This window comes from Stegostoma tigrinum, unplaced genomic scaffold, assembly GCF_030684315.1.
Source record: "Stegostoma tigrinum isolate sSteTig4 unplaced genomic scaffold, sSteTig4.hap1 scaffold_82, whole genome shotgun sequence".
Taxonomy (NCBI): Eukaryota; Metazoa; Chordata; class Chondrichthyes; order Orectolobiformes; family Stegostomatidae; genus Stegostoma; species Stegostoma tigrinum.
Genome location: NW_026728768.1, coordinates 315,064 through 332,038, shown reverse-complemented (window position 1 = coordinate 332,038; position 16,975 = coordinate 315,064).

The following is a 16,975-nucleotide window of genomic DNA, read 5'->3' as shown; positions in this document are numbered from 1 at the left end:
GTTTATCTGACTGCCTGCGTCTCTGCCTGACTCTCTGTGTCTCTGCCTGACTGTCTCTGCCTGCCTGCCGGTCTCTGTCTGCCTCTGTCTGCCTGCCTCTCTGTCTCTGTCTGCCTCTGCGTGCCTGCCTGCCTGTCTCTGCCTGTCGGTGTCTGCCTGCCTCTCTGCCTGTCTGTGTCTGACTGTCTGTCGGCCTGCCTCCATCTGCCTGTCTGCCTCCGCCTGCCTGACTGTCTCTGCCTGTCCCTGTCTGCCTGCCTCTGTCTGCCGCGGCCTGCCTGCCTCTGTCTGTCTGCCTGTCAGGCTGTCTCACTGTCTGCCTGTCTTTGTCTGTCTGACCGTCTCTGCCTGTCTGTCTATCTGTCTGCCTGCCTGCCTCTGTCTGCCTCTGTCTGTTTGTCTCTGCCTATCTCCGTCTGTGTCTCTGCCTGTGTCTGACTGTCTCTGTCTGCCTGCCTGCCTCCACCTGCATCTGCCTGCATCCGTCTGCCTGTCTGTCTCTGCCTGTATCGGTTTGACTGTCTGTCTGTATCTGACTGCCTCTGTCTGCCTGCCTGTCTCTGCATGCCTGTCTCTGACTGTCTCTCTCTGTGTGTCTCCGCCTTCCTGCCTCCGGGTGCCTGTCTCCGTCTGACAGTCTGCCTGTGTCTGACTGCCTGTCTCTGTCTGTCTGCCTGCCTCCGTCTGCCCGTGTTGGTTTGATTGTCTGTCTGTGTCTGACTGCCTCTGTCTGCCTGTTTCTGTCTGCCTGCCTGACTCTGTCTGTCTCCACCTGCCTGTATCTGTCTGACAGCCTGTCTCTGCCTGCCAGCCTGTCTCTGTCTGCTTGTGTCTGTGTGTCTGCCTGTCTCTGTTTGTCTGTGCCTGACTGTCTCTGCCTGTCTGCCTGACTGTCTCTGCCTGTCTGTCTCTGCCTGTCTGTCTCCGCCTGTCTGTCTCCGCCTGTCTGTCTCCGCCTGCCTGCCTGTGCCTGTTTGCCTGACTGTCTCTGCCTTCCAGTCTGTCCCTGCCTGCCAGTCTGTCTCTGCCTGCCTGACTGCTCCGTCTGACTGTCTCTGCCTGACTGTCCATCTCCGCCTGTCTGCCTGACTGTCTGTCTCTCCGCCTGTCTCTGCCTGACTGTCTCCGCCTGTCTCTGTCTGCCTGCCTGCCTGTCTGTCGCTGCCTGACTGCCTCTGCCTGTGTCTGTCTGCCTGTCTCTACCTGACTGTGTCTGCCTGTCTCTGTCTGCCTGCCTGTGCCTGACTGTCTCGGCCTGTCTCTGTCTGCCTGCCTGCCGCTGCCTGTCCGCCTGACTGTCTCTACCTGTCTGTATGCCTGTCTCTGTCTGCCTGCCTGACTGTCTCCGTCTGTCTCCGCCTGACTGTCTCCGCCTGCCTGCCTGTCTCTGTCTGACTGTCTCTGTCTGCCTGCCTGTCTCTGCTTGACTGCTTGTCTGCCTGCCTGCCTGACTGTCTCTGCCTGACTGTCTCCGTCTGCCTATATCTGTCTGACAGTCTGTGTCTGACTGCCTGTCTCCGTCTTCCTATATTTGTCTGACAGTCTGTGTCTGCCTGCCTGCCATCGGTCTCTGCCTGCCTGTCTCTGTCTGACTCTGACTCTGTCTCTCTGTGTCTGACTGTCTGTCTGTCTGTGTGCCTGTCTCTGCCTGCCTGCCTGTCTCTGTCTGACTCCGTCTGACTGTCTCTGCCTGACTGTCTCCGCCTGTCTGCCTGTGCCTGCCTGTCTGTCTGCCTGCCTACCTGTCTCTGCTTGACTGTGTCTGCCTGACTGCCTGTCTGACTGTCTCCGCCTGTGTGCCTGCCTGTCTGACTGTCTCTGCCTGTGTGCCTGCCTGTCTCCGTCTGCCTGTATCTGTCTGACAGTCTATGTCTGACTGCCTGTCGGTTTGCCTGCCTGTCTCTGCCTGACTGTCTCCACCTATCCGTCTGCCTGACTGTCTCTGTCTCTCTGCCTGACTGTCTCCACCTGTCTGTTGGACTGTCTGCCTGCCTGACTGCCTGCCTGTGCCTGCCTGTCTCAGCCTGTCTGTCTCTCTGCCTGACTGTCTCCGCCTGTCTGTTTGGCTGTCTCCGTCTGCCTGTATCTGTCTGACAGTCTATGTCTGACTGCCTGTCTCCGCCTGTCTGCCTGACTGTCTCCGCCTGTCTGCCTGTCTCTGTTTGACTGTCTGCCTGTGCCTGCCTGCCTGTCTGTCGCTGCCTGACTGCCTCTGCCTGTCCGCCTGCCTGTCTCTGCCTCTGCCTGTCTGTCTGTCCCTGTCTGCCCGTCTCTACCTGCCTGCCTGTCTCTGCCTGTCCCTGTCTGCCCGTCTCTACCTGCCTGCCTGTCCCTGTCTGCCCGTCTCTACCTGCTTGCCTGTCTCTGCCTGTCCCTGTCTGCCCGTCTCTATCTGCCTCCCTGCCTCTGCCTGTGTCTGTCTGTCCCTGTCTGCCCGTCTCTACCTGCCTGCCTGTCTGCCTGACTGTCTCGGCCTGTCTCTGTCTGCCTGTCTGTCCCTACCTGCCTGCCTGTCTCTATGTCTGTCCCTCCCTGCCTGTCTCTGCTTGACCGCCTGTGTGCCTGACAGTCTCCGCCTGACAGTCTCCGCCTGCCTGCCTGCCTGCCGTCGGTCTCTGTCTGACTCTGATTCTGTCTCTCTGTGTCTGACTGTCTCTGTCTGTCTGTATGCCTGTCTCTGCCTGCCCGCCTGACTGTCTCCGCCTGTCTCCGCCTGACTGTCTCCGCCTGACTGTCTGCCTGCCTGTCTCTGCTTGACTGTGTCTGCCTGACTGCCTGCCTGTCTGACTGTCTCCGCCTGTGTGCCTGCCTGCCTGTGCCTGCCTGACTGTCTGCCTGTGCCTGCCTGCCTCTGCCTGTCCGCCTGACTGTCTCTGCCTGTGCCTCTGTCTGTCCCTGTCTGCATGTCTCCACCTGCCTGCCTGCCTCTGCCTGACTGTGTCTGCCTGTCTCCCTGACTGTCTCTGCCTGTCTGTATGCCTGCCTCTGTCTGCCTGTCTCCGCCTGTCTCTGTCTGACTGCCTGTCTCTGCTTGCCTGTCTCTGCCTGTCAGCCTGACTGTCTCTGTCTGCCTATATCTGTCTGACAGTCTGTGTCTGACTGCCTGTGTCTGTCTGTCTGCCTGCCTGCCTCTGTCTGACTCTGTCTCTGTGTCTGACTGTCTCTGTCTGTCTGCCTGACGGTCTCTGTCTCTGCCTGCCTGTGCCTGATTGTCTCTGCCCACCTGCCTGCCTCTGTCTGCCTGTCTATATGTCTGCCTGACTCTCTGGTGTCTGCCTGACTCTCTACATGTCTGCCTGACTGTCTCTGTCTGTTTGTCTCTGTCTGTCTGTCTCTGTCTGCGCCTCTGCCTGTCTGTGTCTGACTGTCTCTGTCTGCCTGCCTGCCTCTGCCTGCACCCGCCTGCCTGTCTATCTCTGCCTGTATCGGTTTGACTGTCTGTGTGTCTGACTGCCTCTGTCTGCCTGCCTGTCTCTGACTGTCTCCGCGTGCCTGTCTCCGTCTGCCTGTAACTGTCTGACAGTCTGCCTGTGTCTGACTGCCTGTCTCCGCCTGCATCTGCCTGACTCCGCCTGCCTGCCTGTCTCTGTCTGCCCATGTCAGTTTGATTGTCTGCCTGTTTCTGTCTGCCTCTCTGCCTGCCTCTGCCTGTCTCCGCCTGCCTGCCTCTGCGTGCCTGTCTCCGCCTGCCTGCCTCTGCGTGCCTGTCTCCGCCTGCCTGTATCTGTCTGACAGTCTGCCTGTGTCTGACTGCCTGTTTCTGCCTGTCAGCCTGTCTGTCTGCTTGTGTCTGTGTGTCTGCCTGTCTCTGCCTGCCTGACTGTCTCTGCCTGTCTGTCTCTGCCTGTCTGCCTGTCTCAGTCTGCCTGCCTGCCTGACTGTCTCTGCCTGCCTGTCTCTACCTGCCTGCCAGTCTGTCTCTGCCTGCCTGACTGCTCCGTCTGACTGTCTCTGCCTGACTGTCTCTCTGCCTGACTGCCTGTCTGTCTCTCTGCCTGTGCCTGCCTGCCTGCCTCTGTCTGTCTGACTGTCTGCCTGCCTCTGTCTGTCTGACTGTCTGCCTGTGCCTGCCTGTCTCTGTCTGCCTGCCTGCCTGACTGTCTCTGCCTGTGCCTGCCTGCCTGCCTCTGTCTGTCTGACTGTCTGCCTGTGCCTGCCTGTCTCTGTCTGCTTGCCTGACTGTCTCTGTCTGCCTGTCTCGGCCTGTCTCTGCCTGCCTGCCTGTCGCTGCCTGACTGCCTCTGCCTGTCCGCCTGACTGTCTCTGCCTGTGCCTGCCTGTCTGTCTGTCTCTACCTGCCTGCCTGTCCGCCTGACTGTCTCTGCCTGTCTGTCCCTGTCTGCCTGCCTGCCTGTGCCTGACTGTCTCGGCCTGTCTCTGTCTGCCTGCCTGCCTGTCCGCCTGACTGTCTCTGCCGGTCTGCCTGTGCCTGTCTTCCTGTCTGTCCCTGTCTGCCTGTCTCTTCCTGCCTGACTGTCTCTGCCTGTCTGTATGCCTGTGTCTGTCTGCCTGCCTGCCTGACTGTCTCTGCCTGCCTGCCTGACTGTCTCTGCCTGCCTGTCTGTCTGTCTGCCTGACTGTCTCCGTCTGCCTATATCTGTCTGACAGTCTGTGTCTGCCTGCCAGTCTCTGTCTGACTCTGACTCTGTCTCTCTGTGTCTGACTGTCTCTGTCTGTCTGTATGCCTGCCTGCCTGACTGTCTCTGTCTGACTCCGTCTGACTGTCTCTGCCTGGCTGTCTCCGCCTGCCTGTCTGACTGCCTGTGCCTGACTGTCTGTCTGCCTGCCTGCCTGCCTGCCTGACTGTCTCTGCTTGACTGTGTATGCCTGACTGCCTGACTGTCTCTGCCTGTGTGCCTGCCTGTCTCCGTCTGCCTGTATCTGTGTCTGACAGTCTGTGTCTGACTGCCTGTCGGCTTGCCTGCCCGGCTCTGCCACTCTGCCTGACTGTCTCGGCCTGTCTGCCTGACTGTCTCTGTCTCTCTGCCTGTGCCTGCCTGACTGTCTCTGTTAAACTGTCTGCCTGTGCCTGCCTGTCTCTGTCTGCCTGCCTGCCTGTGCCTGAAAGAAGCATTTCAGTGAAATCAGCATCACAAGTTGAGTTGTTTAGTGAAGTTTAGATTTTGGCCTTCTGAAGTGCTTATCTCACTGAAATAAGCAATTCAGTGAAACCAGCATCAAAAGTTGAGTCGTTTGGTGAGGTTGGGATTTTGGCGTAGTGAAGTGCTTATCTCTCCGAAATAAGCACTTCAGTGAACCCAGCATCGAAAGTTGAGTGGTTTGGTGAAGTTTAGATTTTGGTCTTCTGAAGTGCTTAACTCACTGAAATAAGCATTTGGGTAAATCCAGGATCGTAAGTTGCGTGGTTTGTTGATGTTGAGATTTTGGACTTCTGATGTGCATATCTGACTGAAAGAAGCATTTCAGTCAAATCAGCACCAAAAGTTGAGTCGTTTAGTGAAGTTTAGATTTTGGCCTTCTGAAGTGCTTATCTCACTGAAATAAGCAATTCAGTGAAACCAGCATCAAAAGTTGAGTCGTTTGGTGAAGTTGGGATTTTGGCATTCTGAAGTGCTTATCTCGCTGAAATAAGCAATTCAGTGAACTCAGCATCGAAAGATGTGTGGTTTTGAGAAGTTGTGATTTTGGTCTTCTGAAGTGCTTATCTGACTGAAATAAGCCCTTCAGTGAAACCAGCATCATAAGTTTTGTGGTTTAGTGAAGTTGGGATTTTGGACTTCTGAAGTGCTTATCTCACTGAAATAAGCACTTCAGTGAACCCAGCATAGAAAGTTGAGTGGTTTGGTCAAGTTTAGATTTTGGTTTTCTGAAGTGCTTATCTCACTGAAATAAGCATTTGGGTAAATCCAGGATCGAAAGTTGGGTGGTTTGGTGAAGTTGAGATTTTGGCCTTCTGAAGTGCTTATCTGACTGAAAGAAGCATTTCAGTGAAACCAGCATCAAAAGTTGAGTCGTTTAGTGAAGTTTAGATTTTGGCCTTCTGAAGTGCTTATCTCACTGAAATAAGCAATTCAGTGAAACCAGCATCAAAAGTTGAGTCGTTTGGTGAAGTTGGGATTTTGGCCTTCTGAAGTGCTTATCTCACTGAAATAAGCAATTCAGTGAACTCAGCATCGAAAGATGTGTGGTTTTGTGAAGTTGTGATTTTGGCCTTCTGAAGAGCTTATCTGACTGAAATACGCTCTTCCGTGAACCGAGCATCATAAGTTTTGTGGTTTGGTGAAGTTGGGATTTTGGACTTCTGAAGTGTTTATCTCACTGAAATAAGCATTTGGGTAAATCCAGGATCGAAAGATGGGTGGTTTTGAGAAGTTGAGATTTTGGCCTTCTGAAGTGTTTGTCTCACTGAAATAAGCAATTCAGTGAAACCAGCATCAAAAGTTGAGTCGTTTGCGGAGGTTGGGATTTTTGGCATAGTGAAGTGCTTATCTCACTGAAATAAGCACTTCAGTGAACCCAGCATCGAAAGTTGAGTGGTTTGGTGAAGTTTAGATTTTGGTCTTCTCAAGCTCTTATCTCACTGAAATAAGCATTTGGGTAAATCCAGGATCGAAAGTTGGGTGGTTTGGTGAAGTTGAGATTTTGGCCTTCTGAAGTGCTTATCTCACTGAAATAAGCAATTCAGTGCAACCAGCATCAAAAGTTGAGTCGTTTGGTGAGGTTGGGATTTTGGCGTCGTGAAGTGCTTATCTAACTGAAATAAGCACTACAGTGAACCCAGCATCGAAAGTTGAGTGGTTTCGTGAAGTTTAGATTTTGGTCTTCTGAAGTGCTTATCTCACTGAAATAAGCATTTGGGTAAATCCAGGATCGAAAGTTGGGTGTATTGGTGAAGTTGGGATTTTGGCCTCTGATGTGCATATCTGACTGAAAGAAGCATTTCAGTGAAATCAGCATCAAAAGTTGAGTCGTTTAGTGAAGTTTAGATTTTGGCCTTCTGAAGTGCGTATCTCACTGAAAAAAGCAATTCAGTGTAACCAGCATCGAAAGATGTGTGGTTTTGTGAAGTTGTGATTTTGGCCTTCTGAAGTGCATATCTGACTGAAATAAGCTCTTCAGTGTTACCAGCATCATAAGTTTTGTGGTTTGGTGAGGTTAGGATTTTGGCGTCGTGAAGTGCTTATCTCACTGAAATAAGCACTTCAGTGAACCCAGCATCCAAAGTTGAGTGGTTTCGTGAAGTTTAGATTTTGGTCTTCTGAAGTGCTTTTCTCACTGAAATAAGCATTTGGGTAAATCCAGGATCGAAAGTTGGGTGGTTTTGTGAAGTTGAGATTTTGGCCTTCTGAAGTGCTTATCTGACTGAAAGAAGCATTTCAGTGAAACCAGCATCAAAATTTGAGTCGTTTGGTGAGGTTGGGATTTTGGCATTCTGAAGTGCTTATCTGACTGAAATTAGCAATTCAGTCAACTCAGCATCGAAAGATGTGTGGTTTTGTGAAGTTGTGATTTTGGCCTTCTGAAGTGCTTATCTGACTGAAAGAAGCATTTCAGTGAAACCAGCATCAAAAGTTGAGTCGTTTGGTGAGGTTCTGATTTTGGCATTCTGACGTGCTTATCTGACTGAAATAAGCTCTTCAGTGAAACCAGCATCATAACTTTTGTGGTTTGGTGAAGTTGGGATTTTGGACTTCTGAAGTGCTTATCTCACTGAAATAAGCACTTCAGTGAACCCAGCATCGAAAGTTGAGTCGTTTGGTGAGGTTGGGATTTTGGCGTCGTGAAGTGCTTATCTCTCTGAAATAAGCACTTCAGTGAACCCAGCATCGAAAGATGTGTGGTTTTGTGAAGTTGTAATTTTTGCCTTCTGAAGTGCTTATCTGACAGAAATACACTCTTCAGTGAACCCAGCATCATAAGTTCTGTGGTTTGGTGAAGTTTAGATTTTGGCCTTCTGAAGTGCTTATCTCACTGAAATAAGCACTTCAGTGAACCCCGCATCAAAAGTAGAGTGGATGGTGAAGTTTAGATTTTGGTCTTCTGAAGTGCTTATCTCACTGAAATAAGCATTTGTGTAAATCCAGGATCGAAAGTTGGGTGGTTTGGTGAAGTTTAGATTTTGGCCTTCTGATGTGCATATCTGACTGAAAGAAGCATTTCAGTGAAATCAGCATCACAAGTAGAGTCGTGTAGCGAAGTTTAGATTTTGGCCTTCTGAAGTGCTTATCTCACTGAAATAAGCAATTCAGTGAACCCAGCATCGAAAGTTGAGTGGTTTGGTGAAGTTTAGATTTTGGTCTTCTGAAGTGATTATCTCACTGAAATAAGCATTTGGGTAAATCCAGGATCGAAAGTTGGGTGGTTTGGTGAAGTTGAGATTTTGGCCTTCTGATGTGCATTTCTGACTGAAAGAAGCATTTCAGTGAAACCAGCATCAAAAGTTGAGTGGTTTGGTGAGGTTGGGATTTTGGCCTTCTGAAGAGCTTATCTCACAGAGAGGAGCACGTCATTCAAAACAACATCGAAATTTGAGTGGTTTGGTGAAGTTGATATTTTGGCCTTCTGAAGTGCTTATCTCACTGAAATAAGCATTTGGGTAAATCCAGGATCGAAAGATGGGTGGTTTTGAGAAGTTGAGATTTTGGCCTTCTGAAGTGTTTGTCTCACTGAAATAAGCAATTCAGTGAAACGAGCATCAAAAGTTGAGTCGTTTGCGGAGGTTGGGATTTTTGGCATAGTGAAGTGCTTATCTCACTGAAATAAGCACTTCAGTGAACCCAGCATCGAAAGTTGAGTGGTTTGGTGAAGTTTAGATTTTGGTCTTCTCAAGCTCTTATCTCACTGAAATAAGCATTTGGGGAAATCCAGGATCGGAAGTTGGGTGGTTTGGTGAAGTTGAGATTTTGGCCTTCTGATGTGCATATCTGACTGAAAGAAGCATTTCAGTGAAATCAGCATCAAAAGTTGAGTCGTTCAGTGAAGTTTAGATTTTGGCCTTCTGAAGTGCTTATCTGACTGAAATTAGCAATTCAGTTAACTCAGCATCGAAAGATGGGTGGTTTTGAGAAGTTGTGATTTTGGCCTTCTCAAGTGCTTATCTGACTGAAATAAGCTCTTCAGTGAAACCAGCATCAAAAGTTGAGTCATTTGGTGAGGTTCTGATTTTGGCATTCTGACGTGCTTATCTGACTGAAATAAGCTCTTCAGTGAAACCAGCATCATAAGTTTTGTGGTTTGGTGAAGTTTAGATTTTGGTCTTCTGAAGTGCTTATCTCACTGAAATCAACATTTGGGTATATCCAGGATCGAAAGTTGGGTGGTTTGGTGAAGTTCAGATTTTGGCCTTCTGATGTGCATATCTGACTGAAAGAAGCATTTCAGTGAAACCAGCATCAAAAGTTGAGTCGTTTGGTGAGGTTCTGATTTTGGCATTCTCAAGTGCTTATCTGACTGAAATAAGCTCTTCAGTGAAACCAGCATCATAAGTTTTGTGGAAAGGTGAAGTTCGGATTTTTGACTTCTCAAGTGCTTATCTCACTGAAATAAGCACTTCAGTGAACCCAGCATCGAAAGTTGAGTGGTTTCGTGAAGTTCAGATTTTGTTCTTCTGAAGTGCTTATCTCACTGAAATAAGCATTTGGGTAAATCCAGGATCGAAAGTTGGGTGGTTTTGTGAAGTTGAGACTTTGGCCTTCTGAATTGCTTATCTGACTGAAAGAAGCATTTCAGTGAAACCAGCATCATTAGTTGAGTCGTTTGGTGAGGTTGGGATTTTGGCATTCTGAAGTGCTTATCTCGCTGAAATAAGCAATTCAGTGAGCTCAGCATCGAAAGATGTGTGGTTTTGTGAAGTTGTGATTTTGGCCTTCTGAAGTGTTTGTCTCACTGAAATAAGCAATTCAGTGAAACCAGCATCAAAAGTTGAGTCGTTTGCGGAGGTTGGGATTTTTGGCATAGTGAAGTGCTTATCTCACTGAAATAAGCACTTCAGTGAACCCAGCATCGAAAGTTGAGTGGTTTGGTGAAGTTTAGATTTTGGTCTTCTGAAGTGCTTTTCTCACTGAAATAAGCATTTGGGTAAATCCAGGATCGAAAGTTGGGTGGTTTTGTGAAGTTGTGATTTTGGCCTTCTCAAGTGCTTATCTGACAGAAATAAGCTCTTCAGTGAAACCAGCATCAAAAGTTGAGTCGTTGGGTGAGGTTGGGATTTTGGCATTCTGAAGTGCTTATCTCGCTGAAATAAGCATTTTGGTAAATCCAGGATCGAAAGATGGGTGGTTTTGTGAAGTTGAGATTTTGGCCTTCTGAAGTGCTTGTCTCACAGAAATAAGCAATTCAGTGAAACCAGCATCAAAAGTTGAGTCGTTTGGTGACATTGGGATTTTTGGCGTAGTGAAGTGCTTATCTCTCTGAAATAAGCACTTCAGTGAACCCAGCATCGAAAGTTGGGTGGTTTGGCGAAGTTGAGATTTTGGCCTTCTGATGTGCATATATGACTGAAAGAAGCATTTCAGTGAAATCAGCATCAAAAGTTGAGTGGTTTCGTGATGTTTAGATTTTGGTCTTCTGAAGTGCTTATCTCACTGAAATAAGCATTTGGGAAAATCCAGGATCGAAAGTTGGGTGGTTTGGTGAAGTTGAGATTTTGGCCTTCTGATGAGCATATCTGACTCAAAGAAGCATTTCAGTGAAACCTGCATCAAATGTTGAGTCGTTTGGTGAGGTTGAGATTTTGGCATTCTGAAGTGCTTATCTCGCTGAAATAAGCATTTGGGTAAATCCAGGATCGAAAGTTGGGTGGTTTGGTGAAGTTGAGATTTTGGCCTTCTGAAGTGCTTATCTGACTGAAAGAAGCATTTCAGTGAAACCAGCATCAAAAGTTGAGTCGTTTAGTGAAGTTTAGATTTTGGCCTTCTGAAGTGCTTATCTCACGGAAATAAGTAATTCAGTGAAACCAGCATCAAAAGTTGAGTCGTTTGGTGAGGTTGGGATTTTGGCGTCGTGAAGTGCTTATCTCTCTGAAATAAGCACTTCCGTGAACCCAGCATCGAAAGTTGAGTGGTCAAGTGAACTATAGATTTTGGTCTTCTGAAGTGCTTATCTCACTGAAATAAGCATTTGGGAAAATCCAGGATCGAAAGTTGGGTGGTTTGGTGAAGTTGAGATTTTGGCCTTCTGATGTGCATATCTGACTCAAAGAAGCATTTCAGTGAAACCAGCATCAAAAGTTGAGTCGTTTGGTGAGGTTGGGATTTTGGCATTCTGAAGTGCTTATCTCGCTGAAATAATCAATTCAGTGAACTCAGCATCGAAAGATGTGTGGTTTTGTGAAGTTGTGATTTTTGCCTTCTGAAGAGCTTATCTGACTGAAATACGCTCTTCAGTGAACCCAGCATCAGAAGTTTTGTGGTTTGGTGAAGTTGGGATTTTGGACTTCTGAAGTGCTTATCTCACTGAAATAAGCACTTCAGTGAACCCAGCATCGAAAGCTGGGTGGTTTTATGAAGTTGAGATTTTGGCCTTCTGAAGTGCTTATCTCACTGAAATAAGCAATTCAGTGAAACCAGCATCAAAAGTTGAGTCATTTGGTGAGGTTGGGATTTTGGCATTCTGAAGTGCTTATCTCGCTGAAATAAGCACTGCAGTGAGCACAGCATCGAAGTTGAATGGTTTCGTGAAGCTGAGATTTTGGCCATCTGAAGTGCTTATCTCACTGAAACAAGCAATTCAGTGAAAGCAGCATCAAAAGATGAGTCGTTTGGTGAGGTTGGGATTTTGGCATAGTGAAGTGCTTATCTCTCTGAAATAAGCACTTCAGTGAACCCAGCATCGAAAGTTGAGTGGTTTGGTGAAGTTTAGATTTTGGTCTTCTGAAGTGCTTAACTCACTGAAATAAGCATTTGGGTAAATCCAGGATCGTAAGTTGCGTGGTTTGTTGATGTTGAGATTTTGGACTTCTGATGTGCATATCTGACTGAAAGAAGCATTTCAGTCAAATCAGCACCAAAAGTTGAGTCGTTTAGTGAAGTTTAGATTTTGGCCTTCTGAAGTGCTTATCTCGCTGAAATAAGCAATTCAGTGAACTCAGCATCGAAAGATGTGTGGTTTTGTGAAGTTGTGATTTTGGCCTTCTGAAGTGCTTATCTGACTGAAATAAGCTTTTCAGTGACACCAGCATCATAAGTTTTGTGCTTTGGTGAAGTCGGGATTTTGGACTTCTGAAGTGCTTATCTCACTGAAATAAGTACTTCAGTGAACCCAGCATAGAAAGTTGAGTGGTTTGGTCAAGTTTAGATTTTGGTTTTCTGAAGTGCTTATCTCACTGAAATAAGCATTTGGGTAAATCCAGGATCGAAAGTTGGGTGGTTTGGTGAAGTTTAGATTTTGGCCTTCTGAAGTGCTTATATCACTGAAACAAGCAATTCAGTGAAACCAGTATCAAAAGTTGAGTCGTTTGGTGAGGTTGGGATTTTGGCGTCGTGAAGTGCTTATCTCTCTGAAATAAGCACTTCAGTGAACCCAGCATCGAAAGTTCAGTGGTTTGGTGAAGTTTACATTTTGGTCTTCTGATGTGCTTATCTCACTGAAAGAAGCATTTGGGTAAATCCAGGATCGAAAGTTGGGTGGTTTGGTGAAGTTGAGATTTTGGCCTGCTGATGTGCATATCTGACTGAAAGAAGCATTTCAGTGAAACCAGCATCAAAAGTTGAGTCGTTGGGTGAGGTTGGGATTTTGGCATTCTGAAGTGCTTATCTCGCTGAAATAAGCATTTGTGTAAATCCAGGATCGAAAGTTGGGTGTTTTGGTGAAGTTTAGATTTTGGCCTGCTGATGTGCATATCTGACTCAAAGAATCATTTCAGTGAAACCAGTATCAAAATTTGAGTCGTTTGGTGAGGTTGAGGTTTTGGCATTCTGAAGTGCTTCTCTCGCTGAAATAAGCACTTCAGTGAACTCAGCATCGAAAGATGTGTGGTTCTGTGAAGTTTGGGTTTTGGTCTTCTGAAGTGCTTATCTCACTGAAATAAGCATTTGGGTAAATCCAGGATCGAAAGTTGGGTGGTTTTGTGAAGTTGAGATTTTGGCCTTCTGAAGTGCTTATCTGACTGAAAGAAGCATTTCAGTGAAACCAGCATCAAAAGTTGAGTCGTTTGGTGAGGTTGGGATTTTGGCATTCTGAAGTGCTTATCTCGCTGAAATAAGCACTGCAGTGAGCCCAGCATCGAAAGTTGAATGGTTTCGAGAAGTTGTGATTTTGGCCTTCTGAAGTGCTTATCTCACTGAAATAAGCAATTCAGTGAAACCAGCATCATAAGTTTTGTGGTTTGGTGAAGTTGGGATTTTGGACTTCTGAAGTGCTTATCTCAATGAAATAAGCACTTCAGTGAACCCAGCATCGAACGTTGAGTGGTTTGGTGAAGTTTAGATTTTGGTCTACTGAAGTGCTTATCTCACTGAAATAAGCATTTGGGTAAAACCAGGATCGAAAGTTGGGTGGTTTGGTGAAGTTGAGATTTTGGCCTTCTGATGTGCATATCTGACTGAAAGAAGCATTTCAGTGAAACCAGCATCAAAAGTTGAGTCGTTTGGTGAGGTTCTGATTTTGGCATTCTGACGTGCTTATCTGGCTGAAATAATCTCTTCAGTGAAACCAGCATCATAAGTTTTGTGGTTTGGTGAAGTTGGGATATTGGACTTCTGAAGTGCTTATCTCACTGAAATAAGCACTTCAGTGAACCCAGCATCGCAAGTTGAGTGGTTAGGTGAAGTTTAGATTTTGGTCTTCTGAAGTGCTTATCTCACTGAAATAAGCATTTCAGTGAAATCAGCATCCAAAGTTGAGTCGTTTAACGAAGTTTAGATTTTGGCATTCTGAAGTGCTTATCTCACTGAAATAAGCAATTCAGTGAACCCAGCATCGAAAGTTGAGTGGTTGGGTGAAGTTTAGATTTTGGTCTTCTGAAGTGCTTATCTCACTGAAATAAGCATTTGTGTAAATCCAGGATCCAAAGTTGGGTGGTTTGGTGAAGTTGAGATTTTGGCCTTCTGATGTGCATTTCTGACTGAAAGAAGCATTTCAGTGAATTCAGCATCACAAGTTGAGTCGTTTAGTGAAGTTTAGATTTTGGCCTTCTGAAGTGCTTATCTCACTGAAATAAGCAATTCAGTGAAACTAGCATCAAAAGTTGAGTCGTTTGGTGAGTTTGGGATTTTGGCGTACTGAAGTGCTTATATCACTGAAATAAGCACTTCAGTGAACCCAGCATCGAAAGTTGAGTGGTTTCGTGAAGTTCAGATTTTGGCCTTCTGAAGTGCTTATCTCACTGAAATAAGCATTTGGGTAAATCCAGGATCGAAAGTTGGGTGGTTTGGTGAAGTTGAGGTTCTGGCCTTCGAAAGTGCTTCTCTGACTGAAAGAAGCATTTCAGTGAAACCAGCATCAAAAGTTGAGTCGTTTAGTGAAGTTTAGATTTTGGACTTCTGAAGTGCTTATCTCACTGAAATAAGCACTTCAGTGAACCCAGCATCGCAAGTTGAGTGGTTTGGTGAGGTTAGGATTTTGGCATCGTGAAGTGCTTATCTCACTGAAATAAGCACTTCAGTGAACCCAGCATCGAAAGTTGAGTGGTTTCGTGAAGTTTAGATTTTGGTCTTCTCAAGTGCTTTTCTCACTGAAATAAGCATTTGGGTAAATCCAGGATCGAAAGTTGGGTGGTTTTGTGAAGTTGAGATTTTGGCCTTCTGAAGTGCTTATATGACTGAAAGAAGCATTTCAGTGAAACCAGCATCAAAAGTTGAGTCGTTTGGTGATGTTGAGATCTTGGACTTCTGATGTGCATATCTGACTGAAAGAAGCATTTCAGTGAAATCAGCATCAAAAATTGAGTCGTTTAGTGAAGTTTAGATTTTGGCCTTCTGACGTGCTTATCTGACTGAAATAAGCTCTTCAGTGAAACCAGCATCATTTGTTTTGTGGTTTGGTGAAGTTGGGATTTTGCACTTCTGAAGTGCTTATTCACTGAAATAAGCACTTCAGTGAACCCAGCATCATAAGTTTTGTGGTTTGGTGAAGTTGGGATTTTGGACTTCTGAAGTGCTTATCTCACTGAAATAAGCATTTGTGTAAATCCAGGATCGAAAGTTGGGTGGTTTGGTGAAGTTTAGGATTTTGGCCTTCTGATGTGCACATCTGACTGAAATAAGCAATTCAGTGAAACCAGCATCAATACATGAGACGATTGCTGGTGTTGGGATTTTGGCCTTCTGAAGTGCTTGTCTGACTGACATAAGCATTTGGGTATTTCCAGCATCAAAAGTTGAGCCGTATAGTGAAGTTCAGTTTTTGGTCTACTGAAGTGCTTATCTCACTGAAATAAGCAATTCAGTGAAACCAGCATCAAAAGTTGAGTCATTTGGTCAGGTTGGGATTTTGGCTTTCTGAAGTGCTTATCTCTCAGAAATAAGCACTTCAGTGAAACCAGCATGGAAAGTTGAGTGGTTTGGTGAAGTTTAGATTTTGGTCTTCTGAAGTGCTTATCTCAATGAAATAAGCACTTCAGTGAACCCAGCATCGAAAGTTGGGTGGTTTGGTGAAGTTGAGATTTTGGCCTTCTGATGTGCATATCTGACTCACAGAAGCATTTCAGTGTAACCAGCATCCAAAGTTGAGTCGTTTGGTAAGGTTGGGATTTTGGCATTCTGAAGTGCTTATCTCGCTGAAATAAGCAGTTCAGTGAACTCAGCATCGAAAGATGTGTGGTTTTGTCAAGTTGTGATTATGGCCTTCTGAAGTGCTTATCTGACTGAAATAAGCTCTTCAGTGTTTCCAGCATCATAAGTTTTGTGGTTTGGTGAGGTTAGGATTTTGGCGTCGTGAAGTGCTTATCTCACTGAAATAAGCACTTCAGTGAACCCAGCATCGAAAGTTGAGTGGTTTTGTGAAGTTTAGATTTTGGTCTTCTGAAGTGGTTTTCTGACTGAAAGAAGCATTTCAGTGAAACCAGCATCAAAAGTTGAATCGTTTGGTGAGGTTGGGATTTTGGCATTCTGAAGTGCTTATCTGACTGAAATAAGCAATTCAGTCAACTCAGCATCGAAAGAAGTGTGGTTTTGTGAAGTTGTGATTTTGGCCTTCTCAAGTGCTTATCTGACTGAAATAAGCTCTTCAGTGAAACCAGCATCCTAAGTTTTGTGGTTTGGTGAAGTTTGGAATTTGGACTTCTGAAGTGCTTATCTCACTGAAATAAGCATTTGGGTAAAACCAGGATCGAAAGTTGGGTGGTTTGGTGAAGTTTAGGATTTTGGCACATCTGACTGAAATAAGCAATTCAGTGAAACCAGCATCAATACATGAGACGATTGCTGGGGTTGGGATTTTGGCCTTCTGAAGTGCTTATCTGACTGACATAAGCATTTGGGTAATTCCAGCATCAAAAGTTGAGCCGTATAGTGAAGTTCAGTTTTTGGTCTACTGAAGTGCTGATCTCACTGAAATAAGCAATTCAGTGAAACCAGCATCAAAAGTTGAGTCATTTGGTAAGGTTGGGATTTTGGCTTTCTGAAGTGCTTATCTCTCAGAAATAAGCACTTCAGTGAAACCAGCATGGAAAGTTGAGTGGTTTGGTGAAGTTTAGATTTTGGTCTTCTGGCTTATCTGGCTCTAAGAAGCATTTCAGTGAAACCAGCATCAAAAGTTGAGTCGTTTGGTGAGGTTCGGATTTTGGCCCTCTGAAGAGCCTATCTCACAAAGATAAGCACTTCATTCAAAACAGCATTGAAATTTGAGTGGTTTGGTGAAGTTTAGATTTTGGTCTTCTGAAAAGCTAATCTCACTGAAATAAGCATTTGGGTAAATCAAGCATCAAAAGTTGAGTCGTTTAGTGAAGATTTGATATCGGTCTTCTGAAGTGCTTATCTCACTGAAATAAGCAATTCAGTGAAACCACAATCAATAGGTGAGACGATTGCTGAGGTTGGGATTTTGGCATTCTGAAGTGCTTATCTCACTGAAATAA